The sequence below is a fragment of the Myxocyprinus asiaticus genome, chromosome 19 (genome assembly GCF_019703515.2).
Source record: "Myxocyprinus asiaticus isolate MX2 ecotype Aquarium Trade chromosome 19, UBuf_Myxa_2, whole genome shotgun sequence".
NCBI lineage: Eukaryota > Metazoa > Chordata > Actinopteri > Cypriniformes > Catostomidae > Myxocyprinus > Myxocyprinus asiaticus.
Genome location: NC_059362.1, coordinates 30,642,063 through 30,660,234, shown reverse-complemented (window position 1 = coordinate 30,660,234; position 18,172 = coordinate 30,642,063). Strand labels below are relative to the sequence as shown.

Genomic DNA, 18,172 nt, shown 5'->3' with positions numbered 1-18,172 from the left:
GATGGGCCTGGGTGACAGGGAATCTTAAGGAAAGACCGCTGGAGTTCAAACCTCCAGCTGTCCCAACAGCAAACAAACGAAAAGAACAAGCTGGGCGTCAGAACAAGAGAAGAAGTGAAAAAAGGAGGTGGGGGTTTTCTCACAGGTGCAAGCAACTATCTGTCCACAGGTGGTACTGGGCTGTTAGGACATGATGGCCCATCATGCGAGAGTTGCCAGACTGACATGCGGAGTCCACGGGAGGCCATTGTGTTCATTTATGACTTTCAATACAGAAGAGACTTCTGAACTCCAGAACTCTCAGAGAGACTCACACATACTGCTGTGTGACTGCAAATTCATGTGTCCTTCCTCTGCTCCAGAATTCCCTCCACAAGTTGCGAGATCATTTTTTTAAAAGAAATTAAGACATGTTTTTTCATCCCCACTCCAGGCCTTTTCTCAGTTTTTTAACCACAACAGTAACACCAAGTCTTTGAACTTACTGTTGTTTAAATCAGCACTGGGCTTCAAAGGGACACTTTCTCTTCAAAGACATCAACTGTGAATGTGGAGACATCAGACGAGACAAAGCACATGGGAGGATTCAAAGGGTATTCAATACTGTGGCAGAATACATGTCACAACTACAGCCATTTGTAATGATCATTCAGTTATACAGTGATCATCTAACAAATGCTTTAGGTTAAAAGGAGCTCTCCATTTAGGATACCCTGCTAAAAAAATCCAGTTTAAGCTGGTGGCTGTGTTTTGAAACATCGTAACTGGTTTCTAACAGGTATAAACTGGTCATTAGCTGATACAAGCTGGTTATTAGTTGGTTTACCAGCTACCATGTTCCAAAACCAGCATTGCCACAATAAGTTGGTTTGACCAGCTGGTATTTGGTTTCTTGCTGGTCCGAGATCATCTACAAATGATCAGCTTTAAAGCAGCAAGAAACCGGCTTCCATGTTCCAAAAAACAGCTACCAGTTTATGCTGGATTTTTCAGCAGGGCATGAATTAACTGCTGAAACCATGTGGGGGCCTCCAGAGATCAAGGTTCATTCTATTTGAGGTTCTAGGATGAAGCAATTTGCTTTAGCAGTGTATTAATTAAGTATTTGGAACAACAAACAAATCATTGAAAGTGGCCACAATCGAAAACGCATGGAGTTATAATTTGTGTTGCCTCAGGTTAGCATCTAAATGTTAAGTGATCATGGTGTTATCTGTGTGGTAACAACTAAACGTCAATAATCTATTGATAGTGACCAGCTGACTCCCATAGCCATCACCATTTTCAACAGAAATGTATTTAACCCCCATCAATCACAAAGTTTTTCATATCCGCCACCTTTGCGTTCTGCATTTATTGAATATTTCGGCAAATTTGATTATGATTTGTGCTTCCAATAGTGTATTTATAAAATATTTGAAGGAAGGGTGTTAAATATGCCAGGTTAAACTTATCTTTCGGAGCATGCATGTGCTCAAGGCCAGTGCCAGTTATGGTTACAGTCATGGTGTAAACATGGACGAAGCCGAGCTACTATCGCATTATCTAGGTCTTATAGTCCAACTTTACAAAAATCGGACTGGTATGATTTCAGCCGGACTTAAGTGTTTACATGAAATTTTAAAATGCAAATTATTGAATCTGTCTGATGGTAATCGAACTTTTAAAGTGCATGTAAACATACTGTTAGATACACTCTGGAAGCCAAAACACACTCACTTACAAACATATGCTACTTAGATCAGCAGGACCATTTGCAAAATGACAGAACGTGAGAAAGCACTTTGAAGTGCCTACAATAAATATTAGATGATTGTAGAATGGGCAATACACACACTCACACTTAGATTGCCCATTAAACTTCAGTGCACATTGTGTAGTGATGTAGTGAGGAGAGCATGCAGCAGGAAGCAGGAACAAAAACCTGCATTGTGCCAAATATCAATCTCCATATCAGCCTGAGCTCAGTACTCAGATTCAACCTATTAAAAACTCCCATAATCCCCCTGGACCCTGCTAGTACCCACACACATCACACACTTTCCATCCACCATGTGCAGCACTGGCACTGGCATAATCAATTATCATCGATTACAATTAAAACACAATTATTTTACTGTGCTTTATATGTTATTTTTAAGGCTTGCCAGAAATATTTAACGTTATACTGTATTTCTGATTAAAGCATTTAACTGCAATGGACTAAAGCTCTTTATAATTTGCAGGTTCAAGTGCAAATCATATTCAATCATTAATGTGAAAGTGTCTTCCAGATACTGTGGATCTATGTTGAAATATGAAATCAGAGTGAATATAAAAGCTGCACACACAACAACAGATGTGTGTGACAGGGTCATTCTCTGGTCATCGTAAGCAAGGTGTTAACAGGAAATGAGTTGGCTTTCCCAGTTAAGATTTACAGGTTTAGAGATCTACAGCATTTGTAAAGTGTAAACTTAAAAACCTGACAATCAAAGCAATGACCTGTCAGACATAATCTGAGATAATTAAAACAATCACAGCCATTGAAATTCCACAAATGGTCAACATCTTCAAAATAAATCACTAGCTGATAGATCAATACAGTGCAGAACTATCCTGCTGGTCAAGGCAGGTTTAGGCTTGTTAGTGTTGGTCTAGCTGGTGGACAAGCATAGCCATGTTGTTCATCAGCAAAAAAAAGAAAAAATGCTGGCCAACCAGCCTGGTCTTTGTGCTGAAGCTAGTTAATCGCTAGCTGGGGTGGACACCAACATACCAGTATCCAAAACACAACACTGGTAACCAGATATGCTTGGTTGCTCCAAGTTAACAAAACTAAAAAGAAATGATTCTGAAAAGTATTGCATATACACAGTAGTTCTTACCCTTCCTTTTGAAGTATTTAATGACGGACTTGAGCGAAGTCCCGATGAACACCATTATTCCAGTTTGTGTGTCTGTGTGTGGCAGGTGGACATTGTAGAATTGTCACAACCTCCCAGTATACGGCAGCGCTGGACAAGTAGTGTGTCGTCAAGATTCTGTCCCCTCACCAACAAGTCTGACACACACCCTCAGCCCAACCCTGGGAAACACCCCCTCCTCCTTTACACACACACACACACACACTCCCTGGGGCTCAGAGGATGGGGTGTAGTAGATGCCTCTCCATTCATCTGTGCCTCGGTTACCAAGGAGCTCTCCTTTCACTTGTTTCCCTTCTCTCTCTCTTTCACACTTTTGGTTGTGTTCTGCTTATTCAAAGTATCTGCCCTGTCCTCTACTCTAATACACTTGAAACACCATAGGAAAGAAACACATTGAGATCAAATGGGGAGCAAATGGAGGCTTTTGCTGAATTTTCTCCTTAGAAAAAGACCAGAATGTCCTCTAGAGGATATTTCAGAAAATATCCGAACAATCCCAAATCCGAAAGTCAGCAATCAAAACATCTCTCATCAAATTCTTCCAAGAATAAATTGTCTGAGCTATGTAATCCACATTCATTTTAAAGCTCTTTACTCTTACTGTATGGCTACAATCTAATATGTAGCCAAATATCCAAGATTGTTGTGACTAAATTAATTAATTTCAAAATAAACCATTGAAAATCTGAATATTTGTGTCTATTTTCATTTCACCTAAGGAACTTTAGGAGAAACATCTGAGACAACTTAAAACAACTAAGAACTCCATTAAGTCCCCTGTGCAATGAATGAGGAACCTCGTGTAACAAAATGTTCCTCTCTCTCCACATCTTTGGACTACGATGCTGTGCATGTACGCTTTCAGCATTCGCATATGTGTGTATCCACCTCATTCTTCGCTGACGGACAGAAGGATATGCCAGCTTGACGTGTTAGCACACAGCCACTGAATCTAGATCACTGGAATATAGATCACACACACACACACACACACAATCTGCCCATTGTCTACATGTACACTCAGACACACATCATGACCCGTTTCTTTTCATTTTGAGAGGGGTTTAGTAGAGTCTGAATGGATGGCGGGGGGGGGGGGTGATGGGTGGGTGCATTTGGACCTGGATGGGGTTGTAAATGATTACTGAACCCCCCCCCCCCATAATTCCCTTTGCAACCCAAACACACAAATTTAAGCTGTTTATGAGCTTTATTTTTTGGTTGTAAAAAGATTTGTTAAATATGTTTATAAGTAATGAGTGTATCCGAGAGCAGGGTTATTTTAATTTTGAATGTTTGTTTTCTATGTTGTTTCCAATTTTTCCTTTCAATTTATTTTCATTTGTTTTCATGCTTTGACTGATATTTTTAGGCCACGTCGACATGGATAAATTAATCTGGATATGTTTTCGAAACGCTCTCTATCCACACTGCTGTTTTCAAGGGATTTCCAAAAGTTCCTCATCCACAATAAAACATTAAATTTAAATTCGGTTAAATACGGTCTGAAATGCAATCGTCCTCGTGTTCCATCGCTGGACAGCAATTCAGTGTAAACTTCCCGTCGCCTTTGAAGGAATGCAATGTGTGTCATGGTACTGTCACTCTGTCAGTCTGGGTTTTTGTCTGACAGGACTGTGGCATTATCGTCCCATGTCTGTCTTGTGTTTCATTGTCTGCCTTTGTGTGAGCATACAGTTTCGGTTTGTGAACCTGCCGTGTGCTCTTCGGTCTGTTGGGAGCATGGTGTCTGGAGCCTGACTTCCTGTCTGGTTCGGTTTGGGTCTGTGTTGGGATCCGGACCCTCCTGCTCCATGTCTGTCTATTATTGACGTGGGTGCATCACGCTTATCTCATCTTGGCAGCATGCACTCACATCAACAGTTTGTCTGTCCCTTGCAAACACGGGTGTGCCTCGCGTCGCACGCCCGTGTCGCGAGCTGTCTTCATGTTGTGCTGAGGTTTGGTCACTTCGGTCTAAGGTGTCGGGTGTTTGTGGCCGAACACTCACACAGGTATCCTGTCTTGTTTTTGTCGCCTGTTGCGTGCATCGCGTGGCGTTTGCCACGCGATGTACGCTCAGGTTTGGTTAGGTGCTAAAACATGGGCCGCCATCTTGATTGTTTTGGGTTGGATGGATAACAGTACTGTGTCACATGACAACCAATATGTCATCGTTTCCCCTGTCCACACTACAATGCGAAGATGGTGTTTTCAAATTTATCCACTTGTAAGAGCGCATTCGAAAAGCTCAATTTTCGCTGTCACAAACAGTGTTTCAGTGTAGACAGAAGGCCAAAACATAGAGATAAAGATGGGTTTTCAAACGAAAACGTATTAGTGTGGATGTGGCCTTCAGTTTTTCCAGTTGTTAGATTAATAAATTTTTTTAGTTCACGAAAATGTCTTCATTTAGTTTTTCTTAATGCTAAAAACACAGAGGAGAGATGTCTGTAAATAAGTGAGTGTGCGTGTGCCACTCGCTTTTACTCACTGCCAAATTCAAACAGTGAGGCTACAAGTTTTCTCTGAGTAAGGCCCATATCCACCCTCTTCCTCTATATCTCAAGACTTTTCTTTGTGCATGTGTGTGTGTGTGTGTGTGTATTACAGAATCACTGTTGTGTGTATGTGTTCCATGTTGTTTGGCACGAGTACAGTATTAGGATTATGCATGCTTGTGTGGGCAGCAGTAATTAACATGGTATTGTTCAGTTCTTACTTCACAAACAGGGCAACATATCAAATGACAAATGTTTATGTTTATGACAATAAAGAATAAGTGTAACTAAATTGAGTGCCATTAGCAAAAATAACTCAGACGTGAGGCATGTTCTCTCATTAGTGTTAGAAATCTATTCATGAGATTTTAGGGGGACTTTTGAACACCACAATATTTACTCATGCTATTCATCTCTGAACATTCTCTTTACCAACTTTCCCTGTCCTTTCCTGAACCTCTGTACTCCCCCATTCCTCATTCACTATGTTGCCATTGCTTTTGATGACTATTAAAATAATCCTCATTGATTTTCCCCCCTCTTTCATTCCTGTGGGTCTGACCTTATGTCTGTTTTATCCTAGAAAAAAAAAGAGAGTGAAAGAGAATGTGTGGCAGGTACAAGAGACCTCCAGCCAGCACTAAACCTGTTCTGATTGTGTTTACTCAGTGTACTGAGGTCAACTCTCACACATACTGAACATAAACACAGCTGTCTCTTCAACTCTATTATCACTTATACAAATATTCTGCATTTTCAATCTGCAGTAAGGTATAACTTGAATCTGTAAAGAAGAAAAAAAAAGTTTTAAGTTTTTGCATGCTGTCATCTCATACCAATGAATTATTCACCTCTTAACCACCTTCACTGTAGCATCAGAAATTGATTCCAATCAGGTTGGCTGGGTTCCAAAAACAACAGTGTAAATGAAAAATAGACAAGACTAAAGTTGACCAAAAAGATAAAAATATTTTAATTATTTAATATTTTGATATTTAAAATATAATTTTTCATGTTGTTTATTCAAGTTTTTAAAGCCTTAAAAGAAATTATACATCCCTATTTATTTATTTTTTGCCAGTTTGTAACCTAAAAAAAAAATGGTGTGGAATTTCCATTGACTTCTGTTTCTTTTATATTGAACTAATGATATTTTATTTACCTTAACCCTACCCCTAAACCTAACCATCATACAAACTGTGTGCTGGCCCCAAGAATGTAGGTCATTTCAGGTTTTACTGTCCTTGTAAGGACAAACACACTATCATATAACGTTTTATTTATTTGTTAATATTACTTGTTTCCTCCATTTGCCCTATTGTAATTGTACTTGACTTTTTTTCTTTTTCTTTTCTTTTTTTTTTTTTTTAACAATATGTCATTGTCTGCAGCTATGCTGCAAGTGCCAATGCTTTGGCAATACAAATGTATATTTTTATCATGCCAATAGAGTGCATTAAATTGAATTGAAAAATAAACTGAAGAAGAGAGAGTAAACATGACCATGAAGACAAGAAAATAAGGGGTCAGCCACAGTGGAGGTCTGGTGTGAAGCTGATGTGATCATCAATATGAGTCAAGGCAAATCTTTTGTTAGTAAAGACAAACCACTGACACACACACAGTATTCTATGCTCTCCCTCCATTAAATTCTGCCTCTCCTTTAGACCCCAAACACTTTGTGTTTACCCATAACAAATCACTCCATCCCTCACTATAAGATTCAGTAGCTGTTAAACACGTATCTACAGTCTACAACCATGACACAAGAGAAATCTGCATAAAAACAAACATTGCCTGCTTGGTATTGAAAGGAAGGCAATAAACGGCTACAGGGTTTGAAAGCGTATGAAACCAGCCCCAGGCTATTAGCATTTAGTTTGATTTGAAGATAAGGCTTGTTAAAGAGGAATGGCTGCTAGGCGGCACAGAAAACATCCAGACAGACTACTTGAGTTTTTGGCACAGCACCAATACTGTGTGAAGTTTCCTGAAGTCAGTTGGCTTATAGAGGTGTGTGGCATTGTATTGTGTAGTGTCCTGAAAATGAGTCTCAAGCAATGTCTGGCCATAGCGTGTCTGCGTGAGTGTATGTGAATATAAAAGTTCAGGCACTGTGTTGAATAATAGGCTTGGGCCTCCCAGTGAAGGCATTCGACGCACTTGTATCACCAATGAGAACCTCCAATGGTTCGATCTGGAATGAATACAGCACACATAGTGTACAACCTCATTGAGGGAGGAGAACTTTTAAGATTAAGAGACTATAAACACCAAGAGTGTACTCTGTACAGAAGAATCAAGCTCTCGTGGGAGGAAAACCAGAGAAAGATGAAGAAAAGAAAAATAAATTACTTTGAAGTGGAATCGTTCAGAAAGACAAACCTTGGTGAGAACACAAAAAAGCGGAACATGAAAGAGAGATGCAAGCAAACACATTTCAAAGGGTAAAGATCAGAGCAAGAGTTTACATCAATATTTATTTCTCAAACACTCCCTCCATTCCCTTTCAGGTCAAATTTCAATTTTCTTAATTTTGTTTTGGTGAAAATTAGCATACAAAAGGCATACTTACAGTTATCTCTGCACATTGAGCTAAAATAGGAGAAACTTGGTATCAAAATGTCCCACCCGCTTTCTACACTCTAGGAACTGACATATTTTGCTTCTGTATCTGCTTTCTTGTTTAAATGAGAACAACCACCCTGGCTGGTTATAAATAAGGCCAACGACAGTCTGTTTTGTGAACACAAACAGGCGTGCAATGCCCAGCAAATTGTCTTTTCTAATGGGCACCAGGCGGGAAGCTGTTAATGTGTCCCCCTCAAACATTAAAGGGGACCTATTATGCAAAATTCACTTTTACATGGTGTTTGAACATAAATGTGAGTCGGCAGTGTGTGTACACAACCACCCTACAATGATAAAAGTCCACCCACTCCTCTTTCTTATATTTCTATTAATCAAAAACAGTGTCTCAAAATGATCGGTTTTCATTTCTGCTCTAAAGTGACGTCACTTTAGAGCAGGCCTCGCCCACGACTGGTGACGGACTCCTCCCTATTATCATAGATCCTCCCCCGAGTGATCTACACACAGTCCGACATTTTTTTCCACGCTGGAGCAGCTACGGTGAGAAGAATAATGTCTCAGCTTCATAAGCGTCATAAGTGTTCTGTTGTTGGCTGTAAAAGTGAACATAAGAGTCTTCATGTACTCCGTAAGCAAGTTTTGTTTTTGACGCAAATGTGCCCCAAAACATACCAAAATTAGTTTATGTTTGTGCAAATCATTTTACACAGGACTGCTTTGTGAATGAGGATCAATATTGTAAAGGTTGCACGGGAAAGGACGAGTCGGGAAGCTCAGACACCGTCAAAGTAATGCTTTTATTTTCTGCCCTCTGCACAGCCTGTACACTCTCTCTAGTGTTTTCCTGGGTTCACTCAGATAGCTTCACCAATAACAAAAACTCTCCATAAACATAAACTTCTTAAAAGACATGCAGCTTTTTGACATTCAGGACACACGCCAACACTGGACTGACGTGTCGTTCTTTCTCTGCTTCGGACGGTGGCGTGGCTGTTTATATGCCACTCTCCCCAGCTCACTGGAATTAGAGACAGGTGTTAGACATAATTTAGCTCCGGTGTAAGTGCCTTTACTGCTTTCTCTCTCTCCGGACGGGCGCTCGACCATGCCCCCGCTGCCACAAATATAAGCAGGATTTTCCAAAAGTTTGATTCTCAAGCATGGATCAGTACCAACTGTTCGTGTTCCAGCTTTAGTATCGCACTTTATATTTTGTTAATGTTTGCAAATCGCCTTTCCGAATGTGCTTGTTAGCTGATTCCACGGCTAATGCAGCTAAAGTTACCATTGTCTCTGATTGTATTCACGGAGAACAGAGCTATGTCGTTATTTTAAATTTTTAACCCGAAAACGCTTACTGTCAGTTACCATTGTCTCTGAATGTATTCACGAAGACCAGAGCTATGTCGTTATTTTATGCTTACTGTCTGTATAATAATAGGGGGCGGGGAGCAGCAGCTCATTTGCATTTAAAGAGACACACACGAAAACAGCGTGTTTTTGATTCCACCTAAAAAGAGGCATTTACAACATGGTATAATAAATGATCCATGGGGTATTTTGAGCTGAAACTTCACAGACACATTCTGGGGACGCCTGAGACTTATATTACATCTTGTAAAAAATGCAATAATAGGTCTCCTTTAAGTCTTTTCAGCGGGTTTCTCTCTGAGGAGTTGAGCTGTTACAGCCGTTTGTTTGGAAACCGAGGCGTTATTGTCCAGACATGGTAAGGGTAGTAATTCTGTTTTGTCAATTAATTGTGAGGAGATTTAAGGGTTGCCTTTAAGTGATCTGTGCCTGTTTCAGTTCTATAACATTGGAGTTGTGTCTTTTAGTCCATATTTTTTTAATTTGAGGCCATTTATATGCTACCATAGCAGATGTATGCACCAAAATTTTCTTTCTGTTCTGAGAAAAATGACCAAAAGTATTTATGACTCATCTTGCACTCACTAATTTTGTCCAATATAATGCTCTCTTGAATGTGAATGCCATGCCCCCTTATACCACAACTTCTGACTTCTGTTTTTGTGTCTCTGCCTGAGGACTCCATGTACAGCAGCTGTCTGAGGGAAGCCATTAGAAAGAGAGAGATACAGAGGAATAACTTTAGTTTGAGCACTGGTCTCATGGCACCTCATCACCTGAGCGTGTTCCAATGCGATGACCTGCCAAAGTACACAAAACTCTCCATTTCCCCACTGCACAAAGCACACAGCCAATCAGATGAGGTATAATGCAAGTGTGAAGAGTGGAAACAAGTGAAACTAACACACCTCTGTCTAGCAGTAAATCTACTAGAATATGGATTTGAGTGACAGGACAAATCTTTCTGCTGATGTAAATGAGCAGCAGTCTTTTTCTGAAGCTCTTTTAAATGCAATAGGTGCCCATGCAGGCTGTAAAAGGCCTTTTGAATATCATGTCAATATGAAGTTTCTATAGCTATGTGCATGTCTCATCACTCAGTCATACTCTAATGCAGCTCACTGAATCCATTGCATGTGTCCTGTCTACTCCAGTTTAGATTTATGGCTGAAACGATGACCATATCTAAATGCAAAATGTGACATTTGCTTTGATATCACCATGAACGTATTATACAAATTCAATATTATATTATATTATATATAAAGGCTACTATATATATATATATATATATACAGTGCCTTGCAAAAGTATTCAGACCCCTGACCAATTCTCTCATATTACTGAATTACAAATGGTACACTGAAATTTCATTCTGATTGATATTTTATTTAAAACACTGAAACTCAAAATAAATTATTGTAAGGTGACATTGTTTTTTTGTTGGGAAATATTTGTATGAAAAATAAAAAACTGAAATATCTTGCTTGCATAAGTATTCAACCCCCACACATTAATATTTGGTCGAGCCACTTTTTGCTGCTGCTTTAAGTCTTTTGGGGTACGTATGTACCAGCTTTGCACACAGTGATGAAGTGATTTTGGCCCATTCTTCTCGGCAGATTTGCTCCAGGTTGTTCAGGTTGGTTGGGTGATGCTTGTGGACTGCAATTTTCAAACAGTGCCACAGATTCTCAATAGGATTGAGATCAGGACTTTGACTAGGCCACTGTAGGACATTTTTCTTTTTGTTCTTGAGCCACTCCAATGTTGCTTTGGCCTTGTGCTTGGGATCATTGTCATGCTGAAAGGTGAATTTCCTCCCAAGCTTAGTTTTTTTTTTAGCAGACTGAAGCAGGTTCTCTTGCAGTATTTCCCTATATTTTGCTCCATTCATTCTTCCTTCATTTCTAACAAGATGTCCAGTCCCTGCTGATGAGAAGTATCCCAACAGCATGATGCTGCCACCACCATACTTCACTGTAGGGATGGTGTGTCTTGAGGCATAGGAAGTGTTAGGTTTGCGCCACACATAGCGCTTTGAGTTTTGGCAAAAAATCTCTATCTTGCATATCATTAGTGGCTAATCAAGGACTGCATATATACCCCGCTTTCACACACACTCTTCGTCTGTTCTCATCGATAGTATCTCTGAGACTCAGACCATTCTACTATGTCAAACATACCTGTGTCTTCATTATTGCCTGCAAGTATCATAAGGCTGTTGTGAGTTATCTGTTCATCGTGTCTATACCCGGTCTGGATATTACTAACCTGCTGTTTGCCACTCTGCTCAACTGGATTTACTCACAATGTTTACATCACTGTTTCAATCATCTGTTCAATAAACCCTGCTACTGAGTTCATATCTCTGCCTCCGTGAGCCTCTCCATGACACCTTTAACTTTTAAACCCTCACGCTTTTATTTTGACATTCTGAACTCTCCAGGAAGTCCTGTATGTGTCTGTTTGTAGACAAGTTCACAGTAGTTTAATTCGCTTCTTATTCAAATTCTGGTAAAAAAAGCACCTCCAGTGCCATTCTAAATGCATATTATAAGTGAACCGAACTATTGAGCATCTACATCTGAGATGTTGTTCATGAGCAGTGCTCAAATATTGCGCACTGCGTGAAGGCTAAAAATAGCCGCGAGTGTGTAACAGAGCAGCGCCATTCAATGACGCGCTGGAGTTGCACGTGCATTTTATATATTTACTTATAAAACAGCCTTTTGTGATTCACAGAGCTATTGCACGTCTTCAAATGGCTTTGAATAAAATGCATGAGTCATATGAACTTCTTTTATGTCATTTTTTGAGCTTGACAGTAACGAACATGACTAACACACAGTATCGGATTTGGATCGGGCTCGTTGGACCGATACACAATCCGTTTAAAAACATCAGTATTGGAGCCGATACCAGTCCAGGTATCAGAACGGTGCATCCCTATTTAATAGTCAAGATATGCATGACAGCTGCCATGCCAATGCTGCAGATATTCATCCCACATTAATACAAATAGTGCTCATTAATTATCCATCATTATCCAGAGGGCTAATTCACCAACCCTGAAGAAACACACAAGACTATCATTTAGCCCTGCAAATAATGCTCTTCAAGCAGAGAAAATATTTAAATTGGCAACTTTGAGGACACCCGGATTTGGAGAGACTCATTTCCTTAAGTGCCAAAGAGACCAACAAGTGCATGCTCAAAGGTGAGAAGTTGTGTGGAGAGGGTTTTGGAGCAGGTGTGACTGTACGTGTGTGAGATGCTCGTATATCCTCAATCCTATTCCACAAACCTGTCCTCTCTTTTGAAATTATGAAGGAAAAGATGAAAAAAGCAGGGCTCTTTTAAAAAGCACTCAAATCTATCCCTCCTCCTCTTTTTCTGTGCCCTTGTGTCCTATTAATATGAAGTACCAGAGAGAGAGAGAGAGACAAAGAGTTCATTTCATATAGATCCTAAGACTGCTTTGATAACGTGTCTCTCCTTCTGAGGACTCCCAAAGGAGTCTGAGTAATTCACTGATCAAATATTGAATTTTTAAAGGCCCCAGTGGATTAACTTGGACAGGATTAACATGTTTCACTTTAACAACGACAAAATAAAATGAAAAATGAAGCTGCTGGAAAAAAGCCAATATGGAATTACACTGAGAAAGGACACTAAAGCCACATTTAAAATGTATAAATGTCTTTGCACTATACAACAAATATCAAACCAAGTGGCATTTATTTTCTTAAGTTTGTTAGGTTTCTAATGATAAAACAATAGATTTATTGTTCAAAATTGACACTTTCTGGTTGTTAAAGGGATAGTTCACCAAAAAATGAAAGTTCTCTCTTCATTTACTCACTTTTATGCCATTCCAGATGTGTATGATTTATTATGCAGAACACAAACAAAGATTTTTAGAAGAATATTTCAGCTCTATAGGTCCTTCCAATGAAAGTGAATGGTGGCCAGAATTTTGAATCTTTGAAAAAAAAAAAAAGAAAGAAATCACATATATGCAGCATAAAAGTAATCCACAGGTTTAATATATGTCTCTGAAGCAATGCAATCACTTTGGATGAGAAACAGTTCAATATTTCAATCCTTTTTCACTATGAATCTCCACTTTCAAAAGTGAAAGTGGAGATTTATAGTAAAAAAGGACTTAAATATTTATATTTATTTCCACCCACACCTATTATATAACTTCTGAAGACATAGAGTTAACCACTGGAGTCTTATGGATTTATTTCATGCTGCCTTTATGTGATTTTTTTTTCGAGCTTTAAAGGTCTGGTCACCATTCACTTGCATTGTATGGACCTACAGAGCTGAAATATCCTTCTAAAATCTTTATTTGTGTTCCACAGAAGAGAGAAAGTTATACACATCTGGGATGGGATGAGGGTGAGTAAATGTTGAGAAAATTTTCATTTTTGGGTGAACAAACCCTATAAAAATAGTGGAAAATGTCAATAGATAATGTGATGAACTAGACCTGTGAATTTGAGGGGAAATGACTTCAAAAATGGCTCAGAAAAGTTTTGAGAAAAGCCCAGCATCATTTGTGTGTTATATTTTTCTAATGCAATGAAATTCAAACATTTTTAAGTGTGACTTAAGTGTCCAAAAATGTCCAAATAATTTTATATTACATATAATTAGTATATAATTAAACTAATTTGTAAATGACACATCAAAAATAACAGTTTATATTAGTAGGGAACTGTCCTGACAACTCATTACTAGCATTTACTGCTGTTAGAAGCTTTGATAATCATAAATAAAAGCTGACACAGTTTTTAAAAAATCTTTCAATGGGCATCAGGAGGGTTTTTGGAGGACCCTGCCTCATCTACTCTGGTGAAACACTGTTTGATCGTCGCCATCTAGTGGTTACAGTAGGGGCAAACATTCTTAATTGTCCTAACTGAACGTTTAATTTAGTGTCCACTAACAGCTTATTTTGTAGGTCATTCAGTTTCCACAGAAGCTTACTCTGATTCCTTATCAGAACAATCATTGTAAATTTGTGCTGACCAAGCAGCACTAGAGTACAGGTTGCTATGGCAACAATGTATGGGCCACAAAGAAGGAAAATGGGAAGGGGCTCTTAAAAACACTGAATCCATAGTATCCCATCTTCTGTCCACATCTTTCACAGTCTCACTGTTTTCTCTCTTCTAAATCCCTCTATTCACATTCTCTCCATTCATCTTTTATTTTATAACAAGTCTCTGAGGAGCTCTGCCTGTTGATGGGTAAAGGGAGGATGGAAAAGTGGTGTTCTCTTCTTTCTAGCCTTCATCATTACACAAATACAACTCTCTCAGGAACCAAAGAGCTGAGAAAGCAACAGAGGCAATTATGAAGCAAATCATTTATATTCATAATCTAACCCTTTGAGAAATTCTGTGTATGTATTTCATAAGAACAATCAAAGCTCTTTTCAAGGTCAAGCTTGGAGACAACATACAGTTTATGAAGTATGTAATCACTTGTAAGTTACTTTGGATTAGTGTCTGTTAAATGCATAAATGGGAAGTTGACATGTCCTGCAGTCTGAGTAAAACAAGTTTAATCGCAAATTCTTTCATAATAATTTTGCATAATTGAGAGACTACATGGATTATTTATTGAATAGTATTTTTGTCACACAGCAGGACCATTTAAAATAAACTACTTTAGGAAAAAACGTTAAAAAATGGTGAAAAAGGAATGGAGACCAGTTAAAGGACCTACAGTAAGATATAGACTTTCCCTTATACATTCATATAACACTTTAGCCTAAAATAATTATGTTGATAAAACAACTCAATGGAGACATTATTTTTCTAACACCCAAACATAAATGTCCAGACTCCAGTGCACTCTTTAAAGTGTGCTGTCTGTAAGGACAGACAAACAGACAGACAAACAGATTTCAGGTCAGCTGGAAGACCTACAGTATTTATCAGAGTTAATGAGACTTAAAGATCAACTGCTGTTGATTCACCTATCCACATCAAGATCACAAACACCTGCTATGTCCAAATCCTGTTACTTAGGTGTGTGTTTGCAAATTGGAAACTACTTTCTGCAATACCAAAAGGCCTTCAGCCAAATGGAAAACGAAAACTGAAGAATAACAAATGAATACGACAAGTTTTCAAAAAAACTGAAGAGAATGATGAACTTCAAATGATCTCTAATGTTTGGTGAGTGTAGTCTGCCCAGCCTTTTAACCCCTCCTGACCTTTCCTCTAATGTCATTTTGCACAACTCTTTCAGACATAAGGCTATGAGAAAATGACCAATAAATACGTGACACCTGTCAGATCACGAACTCTGAATCTAGGCCTGCATGGAATCTGTACCAGAGGTGGGTAGTAACATGCTACATGTACTCTGTTACATTTTCTTGAGTAACTCTTTGGAAAAAATGTACTTTTATGAGTATGTTTTATGGTGGGTACTCTTACTCAAGTACTCTTACTCAAGTAAATTTCTGATGAAAATCTTACTTTTACTTCATTACAATGGGTTAACATTACTGGTTTTCATTTAATAAGTGTTAATAAATGAGTAATTTATTGAGATTTTTGATGGGACCCTTACGACAGTGGAACTTCACAGCTGCACGCTGTCACTCGAGTCGCATTCAACACTACAGCAGCAAGTGCGTAAAACAAAAATTTCTTCACTCCACACAATGCCTTCATTTTACACCAAGACAGGGTTATATTTCAAAATTAAAATTGTAGCTCCAACTTAAGAAAACAAGTTGAGGTAAATTTTAGAGATTGTGATCATGTGGGCTTGTCTGTGTCATGGTGATGCTCATTCATTTTAGCGTGAATCTGTAACTATGGGCTCTTATGACCTCAGTTTATAAGTTTACATTTTTATATCAGCCTACTGTATAAATCTTTGTAAAAATCTGCATTTATATATATATATATATATATATATATATATATATATATATATATATATATATATATATATATATACTGTATACATACAAACACACACATACACACACACACTCACCGGCCAATTTATTAGGTACACCTGTACATCTACTCATTCATGCAATTATTTTATCATCCAATCGTATGGCAGCAGTGTAATGTATAAAATCATGCAGATATGGGTCAGAAGCTTCAGTTGATGTTCACATCAACCATCAGCATGGGGAAAAAATGTGATCTCAGTTATTTAGACAGTGGCATGATTGTTGGTGCCAGAAGGGCTGGTTTGAGAATTTCTGTAGCTGTTGATCTCCTGGGATTATCACGCACAACAGTCTCTAGAGTGTAAAGACAATGGTGCGAAAAACAAAAAACATCCAGCAAGTGGCAGTTCTGTGGGCGAAAACAGCTTGATAATGACAGAGATCAAGGAGAATGGCCAGACTGGTCCAAGCTGACAGTAACCCAAATAACCACACGTTACAACAGTGCTATGCTGAAACACATTTCTGAAAATACAAAAAGTCAAACATTGAGGCGGATGGGCTACAGCAGCAGAAGACCCCTCCGGGTACCACTACTGTCAGCTTAGAACAGGAAACTGAGGCTGCAGTGGGCACAGGTTCACCAAAACTGGACAGTAGACGATTGGAAAAACATCACCTGGTCTGACAAATCTGGATTTCTGCTGAGGTACACAAATGGTAGGCCCACTACAGCCTCAGTTTTCTGTTCTTGGCTGACAGAAGTGGAACCCAACGTGGTCTTCTACTGTTGTAGCCCATCCGCCTCAAGGTTCGACATGTTGTGCATTCTGAGATGCTATTCTGCTCACTACAATTGTACAGAGTGGTTATCTGAGTTACCGTAGACTTTCTGTCAGCTCGAACCAGTCTGGCCATTTTCCGTTGACCTCTCTTATCAACAAGGTGTTTTCATCCACAGAACTGCCGCTCACTAGTTGTCTTTAGTTTTTTTGCACCATTCTCTATACACTCTAGAGACTGCTGCGTGTGGAAATCCCAAGAGATCAGCAGTTACAGAATTACTGAAATCAGCCTTTCTGGCACCAACATGCCATGGTCTAAATCACTGAGATCAAATTTTTTCCCCATTCTGATGGATGATGTGAACATTAACTGTATATATAACTACATATATACACACACTGATCAGCCACAACATTAAAACCACCTGCCTAATATTGTGTAGGTCCCCCTCATGCCGCCAAATAGCATTCTGAGAGGCTATTCTTCTCACCACAATTGTACACATCTGGCACCAACAATCATGCCACGGTCCAAATCACTGAGATCACATTTTTTCCCCATTCTGATGGTTGAAATGAACATTAACTGAAGCTCCTGACCCGTATCTGCGTGATTTTATGCACTGCACTGCTGCCACATGATTGGCTGATTAGATAATCGCATGGATGATTGCTGGTGCCAGACGGGCAGGTTTGAGTATTTCTGTAACTGCTGATCTCCTGGGATTTTCACACACAACAGTCTCTAGAATTTACTCAGAATGGTCCCAAAAACAAAAAACATCCAGTGAGTGGCAGTTCTGTAAATGGAAACGCTTTGTTGATGAGAGAGGTCAACAGAGAATGGCCAGACTGGTTCGAATTGTCAAAGTCTACGGTAACTCAGATAACCGTTCTGTGCAATTGTGGTGAGAAGAACAGCATCTCAGAATGCTATGGTTGACACTGTTTTGGCGGCACGAGAGGGATCTATAAAATATTAGGCAGGTGGTTTTAATGTTGTGGCTGATCGGGATATATATATATATATATATATATATATATATATATATATATATATATAAATATATATAA

General features: G+C 38.9%; 1 protein-coding gene across 2 annotated transcripts in view; it reads right to left on the bottom strand.

Moving 5' to 3' along the window:
- Positions 1–18,172, bottom strand: part of LOC127410198 (NHS-like protein 1) — a 154,471-nt gene that overhangs the window by 25,351 nt on the left and 110,948 nt on the right. The gene's annotated exons all lie outside the window — the stretch shown is intronic.